This window comes from Mustela erminea, chromosome 12 (assembly GCF_009829155.1).
Source record: "Mustela erminea isolate mMusErm1 chromosome 12, mMusErm1.Pri, whole genome shotgun sequence".
In the NCBI taxonomy this organism is placed as follows: Eukaryota; Metazoa; Chordata; class Mammalia; order Carnivora; family Mustelidae; genus Mustela; species Mustela erminea.
In genome coordinates this window covers 51,665,207-51,685,617 of record NC_045625.1, presented here as the reverse complement: position 1 = coordinate 51,685,617, position 20,411 = coordinate 51,665,207, and the positions used below count along the sequence as shown (strand labels likewise).

The 20,411-nt window shown below is 38.3% G+C and overlaps 1 protein-coding gene across 8 annotated transcripts in view; it reads right to left on the bottom strand.

The window, feature by feature from the left end:
• BNC2 (basonuclin 2) overlaps positions 1-20,411 on the bottom strand; it is a 434,084-nt gene that overhangs the window by 294,591 nt on the left and 119,082 nt on the right. The window lies entirely within an intron of this gene.

The following is a 20,411-nucleotide window of genomic DNA, read 5'->3' as shown; positions in this document are numbered from 1 at the left end:
ATCTTCCCAACAATGCTTTCGGGTATAACATGCAGTATCTGACATCAGTCTTTAACATTTATAAACTGCTCCGCTTAAACATTTTTTTTTTCTAATTACACTGGAAGAAAGAAAAATATTCAGCTCTAAGAGAATGTTAAGTTGGCTCAGTTGTTGGCTAAATGTTAGCTCCTAAAAGTCATATAGTATGTGCTGGGCTATTTATAACTACATATAAACTCCTAGAGAAAATAATGTACATAGAAACTTGACCTTCCACTCTGAAAAGTAAATAAATAAACCTAGCAGTTTTTTGAACATAGAAGATACACAATACACATTTGCAAAATAAATACATAGTATTTAACATCTAGTTCCTCCAGTCATTAATTATTAAATTAGAGGTTAAGTAATAAGAAACTGAATGGCAAGGAAAAAAGTGTACCTTTTCTTAAAGCTCACAAATAGAAAAAAATCCTTTGTTAAAGTTCCTGGATGAAGCATCTACAATACCCTTTCAAATCATAAAAAAGAAAAAGATGAAAGAAAAAAAGCCTGTCCCATTTTAGGGAAAAAAGTAATGAATATAAAAATTCCATTTTTCATTCGAGATCTCTATGGAAAATTCTATAACGTTTTCATGCCTGATGAAATATAACCCGGATAGCATGCTGTATTTTTAATTAAACCAGTTTTAAAACAAAACATCTATTTATTATATAGTGTTTATCTACCTTATTTATGGAAAAGCAGAACTGAAGAAAATGTACTGTACATAAACAGTAACTTCAAAATGGAAAGCTAAATTCATGTCATCTCATAAAAGTAGTCAGCAGGAAAAAGCCATCCTTCCTAAACTTAAAATGTAAGGAACATTAATCTTCAACCACCTACAAATATTGAGGACAAATGTACCACTCTCCTTGCTCCTTCTTAACTCAAGAATAACAATAAACCTTACTCTCTGAAACAACAAAAGAAACAGAAAAGAGCTTCAGTGGCAGCTCTGTGTCATTAGTGGACAATGAGAAAAGATGAGAAAACGTACACTATGTTGACACAAATGTGCCTTCCCCTCTAGAACCGACATCTCCTGAAAGCTTTTCTGTTAAACTTCCCTCCGGTTCACCACCATTAAGCACAAAAAAGTCTCAAAAGCAGCAAATTCAATATCTGAGAAGAAACAAACAAGAACCCAAAGAATTGTTGCCTTAAAATATATGAAGTCCACCTGTGGTCAATAAAAATATTCTTGAAGGGGGAGGGCAGGAAAAGCCCCTATGAGTCAATTGTCAACAGTGACTGTACCTTTACAGCTAGCTATTACCCACTTAAACTCCCTCTAAAATTTGCTAGCCTCTTGATTTCTGAAGTGGCACTCAGTGCCTCAGTCAAGCTGCCTGCTCAGCTCCTGACCTTCCCACTAATGGCTGTTATTTGTGGGAGGCTTAAGGACACTGTCAATAGCAAGCTTCCTCCTCGCTCCTCTCAGGCTCTGTTGTATCGCTTTGCCTGCGTGTTCTCTCTCGCCTGCCTCTTGCTCTCCCGCTCTCCCCCTCATACTCCCCCTCCTTCCTTCTTCTCTCCTTCACTCCCTCTTCCTCTTCTTCTAGCCCCCACCCCTTCTTTCTTTCAGTCCAGTAGTCCTCTTCTTTTCCAGGTATCATCCCCCCAACCCCGCCCCAACCACACACACAGACACACACACACACACAACACAAAAATCAACTGGCATGCAGCAGCAAGCACCTGCAGTAATAGACTCTTTTATTAAAACTGTTATTCTGCAAGACTTGAAATTCCCCATGGACCAGGCCATGTCAAAGCCGATATAATTAACTAGAGGCTCAGCAACGGATCAATTACCAGACAAGCAAGTGATAGTGAAATCAATGAAAGATCATCAGCCACATTATCAGTGTTGCAACTCATTAGGGCAAAACTGAGAAATGTGCTCAAAGCGAGCCCAAGCAAGGTGGCATTACAAAACAAAGGGCTAATTTGGAGACCCAGCTGTGAACAATCTGTAACAGAATTAGCCTTTTTTCCCCCTAAACTGCACAGCTCCGTAACTAAATGTGACAGACTGAGAGAAGCAGTTTATTAAGACACCAACCCCAAGTTTATTTAGTTCATAAACTCTCTCCTAGAAAATCAATACAGTCTGTACAGGGTTATTAGGCTGACTAGCTAATACATCCAAATCTGGTCTGCCCAGCCAGCAGTCTTCTGACAAAATGCTACCCAGCATAGGCAAACTGAGCTCTTTGAGATATCAAGGCTTGAGGTTGCTCTAGATGAAACAGGTCTGCAAGGTAACTAGAACCCATCCATGTATGAGTGCCAAGGCACACATCTCAAAGGCACCAGGATATCTTTCCAAGGTTTAAAATTTTTCACAACAAACCTATCATATAGTACAGCACTTGCTAAATGGATTGCACAAAACAAAATTTTAACTGGTTTGTAAGACTAGTGTACAAAGAGGACAAGCTTTCTAAGAGATAACAGTTAACCTAAAGTCTTAACAATAAATGAATCAGTAAACTAAAACAAAACCTCAAGCATATACACAGGGTGTGCTTTGCGGATTTTAAATCTAGAATAGTCATTATTAAATCAAGTTTTGAAATTACAAATTAGACTCCTCTAGAAGTCCCCAAAATACATGATCTGAACTTGCCACTCACTGCCAGTATATAGCGTCTTTGATCTTGGGCTAATTTTCTATCTAGCAAGAAAGGCACAGGTTACAAAAAATAAACCTACAAGGCACAAAAAGAACTTCTAAGTTAGTCCAGTGGCTATATAATCTGTAGATTATGGAAGAGTTGTCTGGAATCGTTTGGATTAGAGTTATTTTAAGGCTGGCGGGGGGTAGGCATCATAGTAATTGCTTTGTACTGTCCTAATTCCAAGTATTTCAGTTAAAGAACTACAGATACTAAAGGCTATGTGCTGGCTTTCCCATATTCACTGATTGTGAGAGATGGACTGTGGAATTTGAGAATACATCAACTAGGTCCAAAGGGCAAGCACGTTATTAAAGACATTATGGGAATGTGAATACCTCCACCTCACAACAATACATAGCAGATGCACACTCGGAAAAAGTAAGAAACTCAGTGCAGTTTAGCAGTTTACAATGTTAAAACAGACTGGACAACTGTCAGAAAGAAAACAAAAGATAATAATTTTTGGAAGTGATTTCTGATGTTTATGATTTAAAATGGTCCAAGAAAAGGATTACACTACTAACATGACTTCAGTATACTGGCTCTAAGACGCTAAATCCTAAACTTCAAAACAAAAGTCCTTATTTTCACAGGACTTTACTAGAATTCAATTTATAGATTCTTTAAAATAAACATTTCCCTCTAATTTTCAAGCTGGTACCTTATTAAGCATTTCATAGCTCATGTTTTTGAGTAATCTGTAAAAAGTTAGATACATACATACACACACACACACATATATATATATATACATATATATATTCTAAACCTATACTATAGATGCCAATGTTTTATATAGTAATTAAAAGTTGTAATTACTGAGAAATTGTATTTTTTAAAACCTTTTTGCATATAACTACATACTGTGCCTGTACCCTCAATGAGATCCAATTAGTTGCAAAGAATTTGCATTTCAGTTAGTATGGGATAACAAGACTATAGGGAGGCACAATGCAATTCCACCAGCAGAGTAAGAAAGTGTGTTCTTTCTTGTTAGCTCTGTAAGCAATAATTCCCACAACTGACTGTTTAAAATGTTACTGATCTTTTCAATATTTTGGTATTGAGGTAGATTTAAGTTTTCCCTCCATTAAAAAAAAATCACAAGTTAGTGTAAATATCAGCCACAATGAATACTTACAGGAATAAATGAACAAAGAATTTTGTTTTGTGTGTATGTTTGTGGAGTGGGGGGAGTTGGTGGGGGGATATTGCATGATTTTTCTTTTCCTTTTAATACTTACTGTTAAATTCTTTAAAAACACATTGCTTTCTTAAAGTAAGTTCCATAACAAGGGGCAGGGCAACCTCACTGGAAATAATTCTATGTAAATATATATGGTTTTGTGATGCAGGGATGTAGTTAGAACACTGAGAAAGTAGTCAAGGATTTTCATTTCTTCTGGTTATGTTTCCAACAATGTAAATCCTAAGCAAATATCAAATAAACGTATAATTTATATACACAGTATAACAAGCATCTCTAGGACTTCTGCTGGTTCATGGAACAATACCTGTAATTCCCTGGGTTCAGTTCAGCAGCTGTTAACAGATTCTGTAATCTGTAATGACAGTAAACTGGCCTTTGCTCTTCTTTTATTCACTATTCATTTTCAAGGCTTGGTTAAGTACAGAGCTGGGTTAAAGATCAGTGGTTTTTCATGTGACACATGCTGGTATTCATCTAATGGCTTGTCAAGACAAAACTGTCCCTGTTCTTGCCAAAATAATAAAAATGACGCTCCACATCGCATGACAATCAGCACTTCCTTATGGCAAAACAACTCAAGCTTTTGTAACTCATTCAGTTTACAGAAAAAAATTTTTAATAACAGGCTATCCAATCCTATATGTGGAATTAGGTTGTCATTCTCAAAGGAGATTTTTTTTTAATGTTTCGTATGCCTCTCTTAACTCTAAAGCAACATGTAAACTACTTTCTGATCAAACCAGACTTTACCATATAAGCTACAAATTCGTATGGCATTAAGGAATATAACTTAATATATGCAAATTATGCAGAAGCAGCAGCCTGGGCCCAGTCACAGAGGTGGGGGGAACCAATTGAGGAAATGTCATTTTTCTTGAGAACAAAGTATGGGACTTGCTTTGCAACATCTGTTGGGCTGTGTGAAATGTTAACAGATGTCTTAAGTGAAAAAAGGAAAAAGAATTAATAAAGGAAACCTCCTCTGAACAGATAATCCACCCAAATTTCCATATTCCTAAGGAAAAAAGTTGACAGCAACCTTTTTCCCTTGTGAAACCTGCCATCCCTACTTTATTGTGTAAAGTTTCATTTTCTGTGTGAAGTTAAGGGATGAAATTTTTGACTCACTAAAAAGGGTAGGAAAAAGTAAAAACAATAATTTCAACTGAGGTTTTCCCTTTGTGAATAATTGTATCATAATCTAAGCTGCCTCTTTTCCCTTGAGTCACATATGTAAATTGATGGGAAAACAGTGAAAAGTTCACCCCCCCAAAAAAAGTGACACAAAAAGATGAAATATTACCCTACTGTGCCTGCACGTTGGGGGAAAGGAAGGAGGAAAAATTAAAGGGTAATTCTTAAGGTAAAGTTCTAATATGAACATATCTCTACAGATTAAGGTGTCCATCTTCACAATTAGGATTCACCTATCATTTATACCTACATCTCTGCATTCTCCACGCATTCCCACTTTCCTTCCATTACTAGCCTAGTGTTCTACAGCACTATAACCCAATGGTCATTAAGAAAACTTCTGGAATATGCTAGTTAGATCCTGGTATTTATATCTTTTTTTTTTTTTTCATTTTAAAGATTTATTTATTAATTTGAGAGAAAGCAAGAGCACAAGAGCACCTGGGACAGAGGGGGAGGGAGAGGGATAAGTTGATTCCCTGCTGAGCATGGATCCCAGGAGCCTTAGATCACAACCGGAGCCAAAACCAAGAGCCAGACACCTAACCAAATGAGCCACCCAGGAGCTGGTATTTAAATCTTACAACTGGAAAACTTTTCTAACAGTTTTCATTCATATTTCAATTTATTTGATGGTCTAGCCAAACCTGAATGAAGCAGCCTTGAATCCAGATTAAAAAAATGATGCATACACACCAACTACTGAATCTAACCTAGTGTCTGCTTATACATGCTATAAATTCTCCTCTTTGGAGATATCTGTTCTATTGCTTATGCTCTTAAAAACTCAAGACATAAGTTTGGGTTAACAGTTCATAGATTAACGAGTTCCAAAATGCAGTTAAGAATCTTTACAGATTTAGGTGAAGGAAAAAATAATGTGTTGTCATCTCTGATTGCCAGTCTCAATCTCTCTCTCCTCTATGAGATTCTGCCTTACACTGTACATGTTCTTTTGTGTTTACAGCTATATCTTCTCCAGATGGCTCTGGCACCCTGGGTTGAGCATTTCAACATATAGAAACCTCAGCCAGAATAGCCTGGAGATTCCAGGGGACAAGATCATGGTCCACATTGTAAATAAGACATGCAAGCATGCTTTTGGTTTTTGGTTATTTGTTTTTGGACAAAGCATTGTGGGTGCTAAATGCTCTGACGTTTACTCACAGGAATACCAACCACATCAGAGCATAGGACAAAAATAATAGTAATAAGCACTATACCCCCAAATAAAACAAAAACCAAAACCAAAAAACTGATCACTTACACTGAAGGAGAAAGCTCCTGCACTGAAAACGACATTATGTGACCTCAGACCCAAAGAGGAAAAGAAACCTCCCAAAATAAAATTTGAATATGACACCAATTTAAATCACTTTAAATAGTGGTACAGACATCCCCCTTGAGCAAATAATTATCTAAAACCTTCATCTTTTTTTTTTTTTTTTTTTTTTGGTACTATTGTAAAAGGAAGAATCTGCTCTGGTTGACACTTGTCTCTGTACCAACTAGAACAACCAATGTGATATAGCATTTGCTGACAGCCTAATCAGGGGCTCGGTTTCAGAAAAACACACCAAGGATATACCAAAATGCCATAATCCCTTGATGTCCTATGAAAAATTTAAAAATTAAAAGATTTGGGTAGGGTGTGGTAGATGAGGTAGTTTATAAAATATTAGGGAAATGATGAATACTTAGAATCAAAACATCTGCAGATGCAAAAGCATCTGACGTCAGCATGAATCTTAAATCTCCAAAAGATCAAACATTTTACCTACTCTGTTTGGGCTTTAAATAAATAAATAAAACGAAGTAACTTTGTGTCTTCTTTCGGGTCAAACACTGACAATGGCTTCTTGCTACCATAATCTGAAGTCAACATTTTATGAGAAAATCTTCCGGAGGAAAAGAGCCAATGATGTATTTCCTTAAATGAGTATTGAAAAACAGGCTGGAGAGCATCCAGTGGAGAATTACTTCTATATGATCAAGAAAAGTTGAAAGGATTGTAAAGATAGTATTAATTTCTTTATTTACTTCCTTCTACAGTTTATGGACCAGGAAACTTGCAGCCCCACTGAAGATGTCATTGTAATAATTGAAATTACTGTCAGGAAGGAAGATTGAGACTCAGAGACACCCAAGAAATCCAACATGGTTTTTAGAGTTATCGTAGAAGAAAACAACTTTATTGATGGTACCCCCGTATATGAAATTCACAAACTTAGAAGACAAACTTAAAAAGTAAAATCCCGGGACATCTGGGTGGCTCAGTCAGTTAAGCAGTTGACTTGATTTCGGCTCAGGTCATGATCTCAGGGTCCTGGGATGGAGTCCTGCTTTGGTCTCCTGCTCAACAGGGAGCCTGTTTGAGATTCTCTCCCTCTCCCTCTGCCCCTGCCCCTGCTTGTGCACACACATACTCTCTCTCTAAAATAAATACATAAATCTTTAAAATGTGAACCAACAATATACCTAAAGTTCCAAAACCTTTATACAACCACACAGTATTTTCTATCCATACATATTTAAATAGAAATGTTGGAATAAATTTGAATGAACCTGGAGATGGTTTCTGAAAATAAGAAACCCAGAAGATATCAGAAACTCAGGAGAGCAAGCTAAAAATGGGAAGAATTAACAGTGGCTTAAGTCTGACTAGTACTGACCCACGGTGGGGGTAGTGGCTGCAAGAGGCACAACAAAAGCATCTAAGGTACAAGCACTGTGCTGTGTCCTCATCCACCTGGTGGTTTGGGGTATGGTCCCTTGGTAAAAATCCAACAAGCTACATACACATAGGATTTGCACACTTTTCTGTATGCATGCTATGCTTCACTTCTGTAAGTTTACTATTGCTACATTTAATGGCACTACTACTAAAAATAGTGATAACAAGAGATTACAAAAATGGGAAAGAAAAAAAAAAGGAAAAAAAAAACCAGCATGGAAGAGAAAAGGGAAAAGACAAAAGATTGCAGATATTTATCACCGTCAAAAATTAATCAAGTAACTGCCACTATGTGTACTGCTTGCAACAGTTTCTTCAGAGGTAAGAAGTGTTGGCAATCAAGTAAATATCTGAGTTTCACAGAATGAGGATGAATGTGAAGGCAGTAAGTGGGTGGGAGAAGGAATGATTAGGTGAGAGATACCTTCACTAGGCAATGCAAGAGTGTGAGTGTATCCAAGTGGCTTAAATGGAAAAGAACTTCATACACAACATAGGATCCTGAATCATGCTTGCTGGTTATTGCTCTTTGAGCTTGTCCTATGATCTGTAATTATGACTATTTGGGGGTAGGTAATTTGGGGTGGGCACAGAGTGTGCCTGTTGAGAGACTGGGAAAGAGATTATAGACACTCTGCAAACAGTATTATTCGGAGGCATGGAGGCATGGAGTACAGCAAGACAATTTTTTTTTTTTTGGAAGATTTTATTTATTTATTTGACAGAGAGAGACACCACAAGAGAGGGAACACAGGCAGGGAGAGTGGGGCAGGGAGAAGCAGGCCTCCCGCCAAGCAGGGAACCCAATGTGGGGCTCAATCCCAGGATGCTGGGATCATGACCTGAGCCCAGGGCAGTCATCCAACGACCTAGCCACCCAGGTACCCCAAGACAATTTTTTTTTTAATTGCAAATATAACATACTCCTCTGACCCACCCAAACACATTTTAAGTGTTCCAGTCTCCAAGGCTGACAGCAGCCAACCATTAAATAAACAAACCCTGGGGAGAATGATGTAGCAAAGTGGGAACAACTGAATAATTTGCTAATTGATAAGGGATACACTTTTATCCTGACTAACTAATTTTCTCACTTCCTTTTCTTCCACTTTTTATAAAGAAGGACATTTTAAACATTTTTAGCCACCGCTAGGGAATACTGATCAAAGCCCTACTTGCCAAGTATAAGAAGGTGTGGGGAACATGAAAGTTAAGGCATAGTCCTTGCTCACAAGAAGTTTATAATCAGTACAGAAGATAAGCCATGTATAAAAACAACCTTAATAAAACAGAATGTGATAAGAGAAGCTTTAGCAGAATCCTACATGACTTGGAAAAAGAGATTCCTTCCAGCTGGTGTTGTAAGAGAACGTTTCTAAGCAGAGGCAGCATTTATGCTGGAACTGAAGAACCAATAATATCCCTAGAGAAGTGATCCAATTTGCCTAGAAGATAAGGTAGGATCTGGGTAGCAATGATGAATGAAAGGGACTGAATGGTCAATAGGAACTGTTATTACTGGAAGGGCCTTACACTCCACTATAAAGAGTTGCTATTTATCCTGTGTCCACCAACAGTCAGAACTGCTGAAAGCTTCTCACCGGCAGCACGGTATGATCATTACGACACACACTAAGATTTATCTGGCAACAGCATGACAGACAGACTGAAGTGTGAAAAGACAGAAGCAAACCCACCGATTAGGAAGCTGTTACAACAATCTGGGTAAAATGATTACAGGCAACAGGGCTGGGGGTGGGGTGGGGAAGAGCAGATACAATATGGAGATAAAACCCAGGGGACAAGAATGACTGAGAAAATGTGGGTTACAAATGAGAAGAGTCAGGGTGCCTGGGTAGCTCAGTGGGTTAAGCCTCTGCCTTTGGCTCAGGTCATGATCCCAGGATCCTGAGATTAAGCCCCTTGTCAGGCTCTCTGCTCAGTAGGGGGCCTGATTCCCCTCTCTCTGCCTGCCTCTCTGCCTACTTATGATCTCTCTCTCTGTCAAATAAATAAATAAAATTTTTTAAAAAGAAAAAAAATGAGAAGAGTCAAAGATGACACAAAAGCTCTAATATTCTGAGCATGGGAAATGGTAGAAGTATCCACAGAAATGGGGATGAACTAGTTTGTGGGATGCTGCATTTGAGCTCAGGTTGTGGAAACAGCAGATCAAACCAATGACAAGGCAACTAGAAAACTTCAGAAAACAGACTGACACTAGAGTTTTCAGATCTGAGAGCCATCTACAGAGAAGTGACACAAGAGGTAAAGAAGGCAGAGGTTAGCATCTTAGGGAACACTGATGCTTTCTGGGGAAGAAGACAGAAGGAGCAGTATTAACAAGGGCATTACAATGGTCCAGTGTTCTGAATGATAAGAAGTCAGAGTTTAAACAGGCAGAGTTTTAAATGTTCTAAAACAAAACAAAACAAAACAAAATCCACTATATTTAGAGTAGAGTAAAACCAAAGAGTAGCACCTAGTAGTAAATACAGTAAAAGGAAAGCAAATGCATGGGGATGATAAATACCAAAATCAGAGTAATGCTGGTGCATGGGGATGGGCACTGGAGAGGAGGATGGTAACCTGGGGCTTCACATGTATTTTTACATTCTAAGTTCTTATGTTTGGACAAATGGGTGTCCATTATACCTTCCTCTTATATACCTGTGGTTGTAATATTTTATAATTATATTTTGTGCCCTGAGAGAGAGTTCTTAATGGACAAATTGGTATAAAAGTTAGAATTCAGACTGTAAAGGAGCTAAGTAAACAAAGTATAAAAGACAAGGAGGTGGAAAAGGCAAAAGGGTCTTCAGAGAGATTCTGCGAAGCAAGCACATAAAATAAGAAAAAGTGCTCTGAAAAGTTTGTAGGGCCTGGAAGAACTTGTGTGAGTGCGTTGATGGTCGGTTACATGTTACGGGGGGAAAAGAGTGTATTATAGACAAACGGGACAAAGCCAATGGAGGAAAGATATTGAAGATCTAAGCCAGAGGGAAAATGATATAAAAGGGTCCTAGGAGAGAATGTGATCAAGACCACAAATAAAAAGGGTGCCCCTGAAGGGAGAGGGGAAAAAATTTTCTCAGAAACCAAAGGTAAGAGATAAAAAAAAAAAAAAAAATTCTGCAGTTAAACAATATATGTATTGAGAGTGCTCGTGTCAGAAAGCCAGTTTACTACCCATCTCCCCAACTAAACTCGCCACTGGTTGAAAAGGAAAGAGTTTTATCTATCTTTGGTCATCTGGGGACTGACAGAATGCTTAACACACAGTAGATGCTCAATAAATGACAGCTGCACAGAAGGAGTGATCGTCTCAGAAAACAATGACAAATCAAGGACTGGTGGGGGCAAGGGTTAGGTCCAATTGGAGGAGATGAAATGAAACTCTGAATCAATGAGAAATGAATAAAAGAAATGGCAAGTAGCAGAATGGATCCAGGCTTGGATCTCACAAACTCTTGAGAAATTTCAAACGAGCAGACTGGGTTTAAGAAGTGTACCTCAGATTTCCCACTTTGGGAAGCAGGACACTTAGAACAAGCAAGAAGTTCTCCATTCAAAACTGAAAAATGCCTTGCTCCAACACATACACCCTAATAGGCAACAGTACATCGTAAATCAGTGCCCTTATAAGGCATTCCTATAGTACATAGTTCTTACAAAGTGAAATACTGAGAACTGATTTTTAGATGAATTTATTCAATATTTTACTTAGGTGTCTCCTGATTCTAAGTGTTTCCTATGTAGTGTTTTTAAAATGTCTGTGAATATATTCCTGACTAATGATATTCACCGAAGCAAACAAAAATCAAAAATCTTTATGCCATGTCACATACATGATTTGCATGAAGGAGTGGGAGATGTGGAAGAATGTCACTTCATTAACAAGCACGAGATGGAGGAGAGCGAAGCTCCACTCCTTACTGCCTGGTTTGTGTCTCCAAGACTGCAGCTGTGGTCCAAGTCACACCAGCCCTTTGCACAATTAGTGAGGGCTGCATTAGCAGAACCGGGCACTCCAAGTCCAGAATCCCTCCAGAGAGCAGGGGAACGATGAGTTCCATCACCTGGCCAACATCAGCAACCGCCAGTCACCTCAGGGACTTGGACAAAGACATTCATCTGCTCTGCCGGCAACCACTACAGCGTGCCTTCCTAACAGAGTCCTTTCTGTGAGGACCACTGTCTAAGTGACCTGTCACAGAGCTTTATAAAGCAGCATTAATACTGTGGGCCAAAATGAGATTGATCTTTGAGCTTCGTGGTCTCCTGTTGTCAACGGTGCATTATAAAACCAATACTAAATACTTTATAAACAGGTCTCCCTACAGTGTATTAGAAAAACAGTGCATATTTCATGCCCCATAGTTAGGTAGCCACATATCCATCAGACTAATAAATTATTTATTAGGTGCTCAGAAGTGCAATAAGAGTCAATAAACTAACTTCTGAATACTTATAAACTACCATTTCACTAGAAATTGTACCTGAATAAGAAAACGAGCACACTAACGGAATGGGGGAATGGAAATAATCCAGCTCTCTCAAGTGTGCCATTAAAAGGAAGCACAGGCCTTATGGGTGAGAAGAGACAAAATTGTTTGTCCTGGAAAGAGTCTGGGTTATTGAATTTACACAGAGGGCACTCCCTAACCCCATGCTCATTTCCTTTCTCTCCTATATCATTTTCTCTAGTCCTACCAACCTTGGGGACAACTCAGGAAGATAAAAACTGGTGGAAACATTTCGAACATACCCTGAATCAGACCAGATGACATCCACCGGTAATGGTTTGCACTTGACATCTCCAAAGAAACTATACAATGGCTCAAGTGCACAAGCTTTCTGCTCTATGTATGCCATGGCACTGAACATTTACGAAATCTAACATTTCGTGGAGCACTTTTTTTTCTGTTTTCAGTTAAACCTCCCAAGACCATAGACGCCCTATGATCCTGTCCTAATGCCCACTGCAACTTCATCAGGCACCTCTTTCCTAGTCCCACCCCTCTGGAAAAGGACCTTCTGGTTCAAGAATGTATTTCTAGCCTTCATGAAGGAATTCTTCAGCTGGGAGTTATTTCCCAAACTATCAGAGGCGTGGACTTTGTGTAGTATTGTGGGTGCCCTGGTTTCACATGTTGGCCACATTAATACTGGAGATCAAGCATCTGTAACCCACAGTTGAGTGTGCTCCAGCCCAAAGCACCCACAAGGCCAGCGCCAATGCAAACCACTCTTCCCATCCCACATCTGAACCACACTGGTTTTCTCCAGGAGCCAGGGGCTGAGATACAGTTCTGAAAATGAAGGTTTTGGGTTCTTTCCATTCACATGATGGGTATTGAGTGTTGAGAAGAATACTGCCAGAGGGACTGGCTCTTTTTTTCTCTCTCATTCCACACCAAGTGAATAAACCATAAAGAGGTTTACAGTGTCTAATGGTGTTCCAAAATCTCCCAGGGGGGGAAACCTAAACAGATAAATATATAGATTCTTGCACACTGTTTTCATTTTTCCTCCTAGAGTCTTACAGTTTTACCCCATAGGCTGGACAGTTAAAGGTTGAAAGACATTTTATGTGGGTAGGAAAAAAGAAGTAGAAATTAAGGAGAAACATGGAAGAGACCTGATCTCACATTACTTTCTCAAAGAGATCTCCCCAAATCCTAGAAATAATGGAAAAGTTGATGTAAAAGTGTAAGGCAAGACTAGTTTCTTGTATTGCTTTTGCTACTACAACCACTACAGCTAAGACAATTATTCATATTAATGAGTTTGGTATGTAGACAAACTGTAAAAGATGCAGTCTCTGACCTCAAGTACTTATCTCTGTCTTTTGGGATTTACTCCTCCTGCTAGATTTACTTTTATTCTTCATACCCTTGCCCAGAGGAAGTGATCATCACTCAGGACTTGGAGCATTTCCATGGGTGGGGTTTAACTGTGGCAATGAGAAGTGAGGGAACTTTTGCCCTTGGACAGAGACAATGTTGGCCCCATACCTCAGGATGTCTCATTTGTAACAAAGAGAAATACAAACTCGCTGTGAGATTTTACACTGGCCTAAGCTTTATCAGAAAAACCTTATAAAGTGTGAAAGCATGCTGTATTCCAGTGGTTTATCACATCAAGCACACACACACACACACATGCACGCACACACACTGTATCACTGCACACAAATGAGCTAACATCAGACGATGGTCTCTAACTCATCCTTTATGTTCAGTTATTTACATTTTGTGTATGTGCTCACTGCACACATAGGAGAGTGAGCCACGGACTCAGTTTTGCCAAGTGGTTAAGTCCGCAACTTCTACAGTCTGATTACTTGGGTTTGAATACCTGTGGGACCTCTTTATTAAATATGTGACCTTAGCAAGTTACTTAACTCTCACAAAGTGCCCAAATTCCTCATCTATAAAAAAATAATAATAATCATTCACCCAGTTGTGAAGATTAAATATTTTGATGAGTGCAAAAGGTTTAGCTGAGAGCCTAAAATATAGGCATTCAATAAATATCAGTTGCTACATATACATGTGTATAAAGAGAGATTTCTAACTATAAGCCCACAGGCCAACTTTGGCCCTCAGGCCAAGTATGTTTTGCTTGGCTTCCTCCCTGAGTGTGTATGAGTATGCATGTATGTGTGCTTAATTACTGGCGAACATGGTAAAAAAGAAAAAATCAAGACGTTTTAATTTAAAGTATGGCTTTCCTGCTGCTGGGGATAGAATGGGAAGAAGCAAAAGGTGGAGTTTCAGGAACTAAACATATGGCAACAGAAATCTGTGTTCTTCCTGACAACGTTCTGCAGTGGTGGTGGAGAAGCTGTCTTTTCAGCAGGGCTCACAGATGAGCACAGTCTCCCCCGCTCCTTTGTCTTACACCCCAAACGTCTCCCCCAATCCCAAGACTTGCTGCCCACTATGGCCAATCGAGTTTGAGACCCCGAGCTATCCGTTACGTCTCATCAACCTTACACACATATATGGAGAATTCAGGCACACATAAAGGAAAAGTCCTATTAAGAAAAAAAAAAAAAAAAAAGGCAAGTACCAAAACTATTTTCTATTATGTCTACCTCTGGTAAAAATAACACTGAAATTCATTATGTTCCCCTTTGTACTTCCCTAAGCTCTATATATTTCTGTATTTATGTCTGTAAGGTGAGTAAACCCATCACCTGTCACCTGTATCAGAGCCTCTACTACAATGACAGACAAAAGCTGCATGACAGCTATTAAGTATTAGTGCTTCTCAAACATTTTTAACCAGTGGAGACCTCTTTAAAAAAGAAATTCATTCTAAACACACAGGACAGAAAGCTTGGGCCCCTTGGCTTCTAAAGTCTGAGATACCTTCACAGAATATAGAGGGTATACACCAAGAAAAGTTTAGAAAATTGATCTACTCCCACTACTTTACTATATACAAACAAAAACACAGAGGTAAAAAAATCAAAAAATGAGATAGTGGTAGAGCTTGGACAATTTTTTGAGGCCTATGTCTCTCTAACTATCATCATCAGATCAAAGCAGCGGTCCAGGGAATCTAGCCATGTGCAAGAGCTGCTCTACTGATTTGCAAGAACAGACTATTATACTTTCAGGAATCGTACAAGTCAGTTGACTTCACCCTGGCAACTGTAAGTCAGCCACGGTGGGAATACTTACACCACAGCAATCAGCAAATGCTACCAATCAGAGCTCCCCTGCCCCATAAAACAGTTTTTAAACATTTACAAGCACACTGCTGGTTGATTCTGACATCTGCCTGTTGGGCATCTTCATGTGGCACAGGGTGATCATGTGTGTGCCTTTGTACCTTTTTTTAGAGACCTGAGGATTTTGGTGAAGTACAAAGAAAAACAAACCAGACACTTAAGGGTTAGAGAAAATAAATCAGAGCATAAGTTTGAAATGCTTAGTATGTACAAGCCATTGTGATAATGTTATAAAAGATACAATTACAGTAAAATTTCAGCATCCAAAGCTCTTATGAAATTAATTGTTTTAGATAGAACAAGAGGTTGGAGTTGTTACTTTGCATTTATTGAGCACCTGTTGTGTTCCACGAAAAGCATAAATTATTTTTTCACTTTTTTTTCACAGGTCCTATGAGATAGGTATTATTATTTTCATTTTTACCAATAAGGAAGTTGAAGCTAAGAGAATTAAATCACTTGGCTAAGATCTTATATTAAGTGCCAAAGTAGGGATTCAAAACCAAGTTGATTTGATTTCAAGACGTGTTTATCCCAATACACTACAATGTCTCTCAAGGTTTCTGCCATTTTAGATAAGAATTTTCTTAAAGGTGTTGTATATCCACCCCCACTTTTTAAAAAAATAGGATAGTCCTTGCTAATTAAAATTTTTCATTTTGTTGCTCTTGTTGTTTTTAAGGATTTTACTTTTAAGTAATCTCTATACTCAAAATGGAGCTCGAACTTACAACCCCAAGATCAAGTCCCATGTTCTACCAACTGAGCCTACCAACTGCCCCATAAGATTTTTTCATTTGAACATCAAATTAAAATGCAGTGATACCTTCAGGGCTTCTAAGGACTTGTGGGGGCTCTGTTTGCTACTGGGGAGGGGGTTGGAATCTCTGGGAATAGCCTCTTTTTTTTTTTTAAGATTTTATTTATTTATTTGACAGAGAGAGATCACAAGTAGGCAGAGAGGCAGGCAGAGTGAGAGAGAGGGAAGCAGGCTCCCCGCTGAGCAGAGAGCCCTATGCGGAACTCAATCCCAGGACCCTGAGATCACAACCCGAGCCGAAGGCAGCGGCTTAACCCACTGAGCCACCCAGGCACCCGGGAATAGCCTCTTTTAATTTAAAAATTTACCATTTGAAGATGCCTGGGTGGCTCAGTCAGTTAAGCGTCTGCCTTCAGCTCAAGTCCTGTTCCTGGGGTCCTGGGAAGGAGTCCCACATAAGGCTCCTGGCTCAGCAGGGAGCCAGTTCTCCCTCTGCCTGCTATGCCTGCTGCTTTCCCTGCATGCATCTGCTTTCTCTCTGACAAATAAATAAAATCCTTAAAAATTTTACTATTTTATCCTTTTGTAGTTATTTATAATTACTTCTTTTATCTCAATATCTTCCTTCTTCCCATTTCAAGAATCTGCTGTGGCATATTTTACTATGAATCTTTTCAAAGGAATATTAAGCAACTGTTAACAGGAATGAAATAAAGCTATGAGTATTGATGAAGAACATCTCTAAATAAATCATAAGAGGCAAGATACAGAACAGTAAATATGGTATACTACATTCATGGCAAAAAAAGAAAGAAAACTTGGGGAGGGTGTAATAAATACTTCTATGTTTAGACTAAGCAGTTTCTGGAAATACTTTTAGAAATTTGGTAAATCGAAGTTACTTCTGAGTAGGAATGGAAATCCGTTTACTCTGTACACACTTCTGTACTCCTTTCTTACTTCCTATAGTATTTATGTATTAGCAATTAAGAAAACAAAAAATTAAGAGTTTTTAGAATTTTGGGGTCCTAAGCAAAATGTGGGGGAATGACTTTCTGAGAAGTTTGATATCTAAGCTTGGATATTTTGTTACGTCTCTTCAGAATTCTGAAAAGCATTGCTTTTCCTGGTTCTCAACTGTGCTAATATTCATAAGGTGTTAATATATAAGACAAGAGTCTCTAATTTCACCTGACTTATAGTGAAGTAGATTACACATAAACATGTGAGTTTCTATAAAACATATAAATAACTGCTGTCTCTTATTAAAGTAGAAATGCCACAAATCAGTATTTGTATTATCAGCTAAAGTGTTTCCAAGAGCAGAATCTGGTAAAAAGAAGGACATGAATTGAGTTTCATGGGCTAAGGAGAGTAACGAAAGACAAAGAGAACATTCCAAATGGGTAGAGGGGACTGAATAAAAGTTAAGTGTAAGAAAGCACTGTCCCTTAACGTTAGCAAGGGATGAGGTTAGAAAGAGGATATCCAGGCATGCTGTAGAGGCCCTGAAATTCAGGCTTTATGTTTCTGAACAGAAAAAGTTAAATAATGGAAATTTTCTTTCTTCTAGGAACAGTGTGCAAGATGTAATTAGAAAAGGGAAAGTTCTGAGACAGAAGTATTCAATTAAGAAATTTGCGTTGTATTCAACACGAATGTAAGTTCCAAGGGCAAGAACGTTTATTAGGTTGTTATCTGTTTACAGGATTCTAAACAACTAACCCTATAGATGGTCCTCACCTCACAGAACATGCGACATAAACTCAGGCACAGTGAGTAACAAAATCACAAGTTACAGTTATTTTGTTTTTTTATAAATCTTAAGGAAATGATGCTTAATAAATTTCAACTTTCAGGGAAAAGAAGGAATCAAAGGTAATCTGAAGATTTCCAGTAGAAAAAATGGTGGAGGGATCTCGTAAGACTAACACTTAATTATATGCATTAAACATAATTTGATATTTTACACATACATGTACTGTAGGGTTAAAATATTACTACCAAAAAATATTCTCTGGGGGCACCTGGGTAGCTCATTTGGTTAAGTGTCTGCATTCAGCTCAGGTCACAATCCTAGGGTCCTGCTCCCTGCTTAGAAGGGAATCTGCTTCTCCATCTCCCTCCTGCAAAGGCTCCCCCCAATGGTAGCTCTCTGTCTCTCTCAAATAAATAAAATTTTTAAAAAATATATTCACGGGGCGCCTGGGTGGCTCAGTTGGTTGAGCGACTGCCTTCGGCTCAAGTCATGATCCCGGACTTCTGGGATCAAGTCCCACAACAGGCTCGAGTCCTGCATCGGGCTCCCAGCTCCTTGGGGAGTCTGCTTCTCCCTCTGACCTTCTCCTCTCTCATGCTCTCTCTCACTCATTCTCTCTCAAATAAATAAATAAAATCTTTAATATATATATATATGTGTGTGTATATATATGTATTCACTGAAGTTAATAAATGTCTAAACACGGAAATGATGTTCCATCCTTGATTCCCTACCATGTTGTGGCATCTCCAGCATGTGGCTTTACCACTTATCTAAAGACTGATCATAGTTCCCTTATAGCACCTACTACGCTTGCCTTGCACTATCAAAATGTCATATATCGGCTATACATTTGAAAAGGCAATCACCTATCCACAACTGATGGGCATGGATAACCCTCCAGATGTCTGGCTACCTAATCAGTAAATACAAGTTATCTCCCAAACAAGCTTTAGAATCTGCCAGATTTCTGCAACTGAATATCCCTTCTTACTTAGAATTCAGCATTTCTGATTTGGACCATTACAGTCTCTCCAAAACTGCCTACCACATTTCACATTTTTTGTTAATGAACAATGAACCCTCCCAGTCATTAAGCCTTAAAAGCAAATTCATGTCATTCCATCTCTATGTTCTTACCATGTTTGGCACACTTGTATTCTGGGGTGTTTAAGAAGATTTATTGAATGTATGAGCACATGATTAATAAATGAAGGATCACAGCAACTTTTAGGAGTCTGTACACCAGCGAGAGAAATTCAGGTCCTGATTCCACTGACTATTAACTCAGCAGCAACGGCAGGCATTGCTAACCAAGGACAAAACACTTTTTATCCTCCTCACCCACCTCAGCCTCTCAAAGCACTCACCACCAGTCAGTCAAAATTCACCCCCAAGAGGAAACGTATTTGTTATCCCTGAACTATGCTTTTTAAGTTCCAACCCGGTATCATTTTTAAAGTTTTTTCAAGTAACCCCCAAGAAGAAAGTTTTAAAACACTGATAAGGTCAAAACTAAATCCAGGAACTACAAACTTACTTATGAAATATTCTTTCCTTTTGCATTTACACTTGGTCAAGGTACCAGCACGCTGTGAGCACTGGAGTTCTATGTGAAGAAATGTAAAATAAAGAGCTCAACCTTCCTCTGTGGTCTCTTCAGCATACAAGTGGTAAATGCCTTCAACGAAAATGTGGCACCACATCTAAGAGATCAGCAATGAAATCTCTCAAGGAAAGTCAATCTCTGTTCTCTTTTGCCGACATCCCCCTAACTCTCAGTTTCCTTTTCACTGCAGACTTATTTTTCTCAAAATAAAAATATATAAATCTCAAATACTGTGGAGACATATGTCCAAACAACATACAAGTAATCATATAAAAATTGTAACAATTTTTCTAGAAATAGTAACTCAATCAAGAAGTCCCAAGCACCATACTATGTATATTTTTTTAATGAGTTTATTTTTAAATTATGTTTAGTCTGATGGAATCAGTAAAAGATCCAATTTTAATGTACTATGACTTAAATTTCTATTTGAAGACAAAATTAACTGCTGTATGATATTTTTAAGAATTTTTAAAAATCAGATCTTTTAAGAATAAGAGAACAGATGATAAATTGTTTACCTTGTCACATTTTGTGGGAAAAACAAAAATAAAAACAAAACACACACACACACAACCTAAATGGGAAGGAATTACATTTCAGAATGTAAGTTGTTTTGGCTCTTTTTGTTTTGTTCCATTCTAATTAACTAGTGCCTGAACATGATGAACAAAATACAAACTGCTA